Below are 3,588 nucleotides of genomic sequence, written 5' to 3' on the forward strand. Positions count from 1 at the left end.
GCTTTTAGAAATTATGTAAATTATACTTTAGAAGTTTTTATTATAGGGGATTTTTTTTTTTTTTTTTTTTTTTTTTTTGGATTGCTAAAACCAAGGTACTTTCCAAACTGCTGTTGCATTTGTTTTCATCAAACATGGACTATGACTGCAAACTAGCAGAATCAGACTGAGCAGCACAACTTCAGTTTTTCCTCCCGTTTTAATGTTAAGGTTTTAAACATTTAAACTGACTTTTACACCAAGTAGTACACCAAAACAAACACTAATGCTACCATGAAATGATAAAATTCAGATATTAATTAGAATTTTTTTAATAACATTGTTACATATATTTGTTGCAAAGACCTAGTTTGTGGCATTTCTATGCCATTTTACCTATCTGAAACTGTATTTTTTTTTTTCTTTTTGTCTTAAATTAAGGCAGTTTCTTGTGCATTCCCTCGGCTGTAGTTGTTTTTCAAGCAATTCATTTGGGATAATTTGCTTGCTAATCTTTTGTAATTTTTTTTTAACATTAAATAAGAAATTTTAATCAAACTTGTGTCTTTTTGATCATTTTACTTGCTTTAAATCTGTCACCTTATTTGTTTACAGCATACACTATTAATTTAGTTGACAAACAATTTTCGTCAACGACATTTTTTCACAGACGATAACGAAACAAGAACTCGTTTTGAATGACAAAAACTATGATGAAAATCTATTGATATTAACGAATAAAAACGAGGCGAAAATTGTTAGGGAGGGATGATTTGGGAAGTGATTCATTCAGAACGAATCTGCTGCGTGGTTAATAGATTAGATGCCTACATTTGAACTGTATCATAGCTTATTGATCTATCCGGCAGGACATACACTAGCATATTTCCTGCACGTATTACAAAACGTTCGAAAATGTCAACATCTGGGAGTAAGAGAAGAGCAGACATATGGATAAACTTGACGACGCAAAAGAGAACTCAATTTGGTCCAGTTTTCGAATCGCGCACACCAAAGCACCGCCTCTCACACAACACATCAGTATTCTTTCACATCTCATGAACAGAGAAATATACATTCAAAATAATGTCGAAATGTCCATTTTGATGGGTAACTACATAAACACAGTGGATTACGTCTTAGCTGAAAGTAAACATTTGGGAGATTAACGGACATGAATTAGTAGCTACACTGCATCCATGCATTCGGATTTAAAGGGACAGCAGCCTTATTTAGTTGCTGTTGTCTGTGGCATTGATGTTAATCAAGCAAGACGGAAAATCACTGCTCTTGACCGAATCACTTTAGTAGCCCTAATAATGATTCATCTAAATTTATTTATATAATTAAATATATCTGTTTACAAGAATGCAGACTATGGTAAACAAGTTGTTATAAAGAATGCATAATTAGCCTATATAACCATTGGCATTTAATTGAAAAGAAGACAATGTACTTTTTTCTTTATGAGAAGTGGTTTCATTAAAGGAGAAGTCCACTTCCAGAACAAAATTTTACAGACAATGTACTCACCCCCTTGTCTTTCAAGATGTTCATGTCTTTTTTCTTCAGTCGTAAAGAAATTATGGTTTTTGAGGAAAACATTTCAGGATTTTTCTCCATATAATGGACTGATATGGTGCCCCGATTTTGAACTTCCAAAATGCAGTTTAAGTGCGGCTTCAAACGATCCCAGCCGAGAAGGAAGGGTCTTATCTAGCGAAACGATCAGATATTTTTATTAAAAAAATACAATTTAAATACTTTTTAATCTCAAACGCTCATGTTGTCTTGTTCTCTCTAAACGCTTCTACCTTAAGACAGTTAGGATATGTCGAAAAACTCAAATTGTATTTTCTCCCTCAACTTCAAAAATAATTTAAAAATTTAATTTCATCCTACATCACTGCAGAAGTACCGACTATTTTTGCAAAGTGAACATGGAAAGAAGATCAAACACCTTCAACATAAAAGGTAAAACTGCGATATAGGACGATTTTGAAGTTGAGGGAAAACATGAGATGGGAGTTTTTTGACATACCCTAACTGTCATGAACTGGAAAAAAGGCAGAGTAAGACAAGACGAGCATTTGACATTAAAAAGTATATAAAATGTATTATTTTTATGAAAATAACCAAACCGAGACCCTTCTTCCTCGGCTGGGATCGTTTGAACCGCATCTGGGATCGTTTGAAGCCGCATTTAAACTGCATTTTGGAAGTTCAAACTCGGGGCACCATATCAGTCCAGTATTTGGAGAAATTAAATGTTTTACTCAAAAAACATAATTTCTTTACGACTGAAGAAAGAAAGAAAGGCATGAACATCTTGGATGACAAGGGAGTGACTACATTATCTGTAAATTTTTGTTCTGGAAGTGAACTTCTCCTTTAAATTTTAATATAAAGGCATGGTGCATGTTACGGCAGTTAAATGGGCGTCTATCATGACAAAACCTTAATATCAAACCTATACAAACCTATGGTTATTTTAGAGAAATGCTTAATAAATGTATTACAGTGTAACTAAATCCATTAGATTTTACCTGACTAAATCTCTAGATTTAGTCGACTAAAACTAGACTAAAACTACAAGAAGTCAGATGACTAAAACTAAATGAAGTTTTAGTCAAAAGACTATGACTAAGACTAAATCAAAATTTGCTGTCAAAATGAACACTGACAGCATATTATAATGATGATGAGTATTTTTATTTCTGCTTTATATCCGTCTCTTGCGTGTTTGCATTCTCTCTCTCTGCAGTGGCAAGAACGATGATCATAAGGTTTTTCAGTTGCTGTGGTTTCCTGTTTGTAGGTGGGATATAGAGATGCAAGCCTGTTTGGTAAATTTGCTGTGAAAAATTAGTCTCGTGAATGAATTATGAAAACTGAAGCACCTGAACTGAAACATGCATCGCTTTAGCAGTGGAACATTCGGTGGACGATGTTGTGCTTGTGAGAATACAATGAACCAATATGTCATTCCTGTAATTTGTGTTTGTGTAGGTTACAAGAACACCACAAAATGCCACAAGAGTGGGAGGCAAGATTGAGAAATTATGACTCATTGTTCGCTTTAACAAACGCTTACACTTCGAATCAGGCGATGGTTTTAACATGTATATATTTTTTTAACCCCTTCTCATTAATTTCTCTGGAAAACACCGGTGTTCTGTGCCACTTTAGTGAGGAACATTATAAAGCATGAATTATAACTAATTGTTGGGTGTTGTTTTTTAAAAAAAGACCAATTATTATTATTTGACAGTTAATCTTGTAATGGAACACCACAAAAGTATGCTTTAGTTCTAATGTGGCCTAATTCTCACCCTAATGTAACTCAATGTCAAGTTAACATACAGTTTTACGGAAAATCCTGCCTTAATGACTTTATCTTCTGAGTCTAATGCCCGACAATGATAAAAAATGAGAAAAAAGAAAAATACGTGCTATCAAATCTGCATGGCGACAGAAAACCAAGCAAGAAACCCAACCTTCAGACACAACCTTCAGATGAGACAAGGAGGGAGGTGAAATGAGCAAGAGAGCAGCCAGTTACAGAGATGAAGAGAGGAAAAAAAGATGCTGACTGGTGCAAGTGACAGA

The sequence above is a fragment of the Labeo rohita genome, chromosome 3 (assembly GCF_022985175.1).
Source record: "Labeo rohita strain BAU-BD-2019 chromosome 3, IGBB_LRoh.1.0, whole genome shotgun sequence".
Taxonomy (NCBI): Eukaryota; Metazoa; Chordata; class Actinopteri; order Cypriniformes; family Cyprinidae; genus Labeo; species Labeo rohita.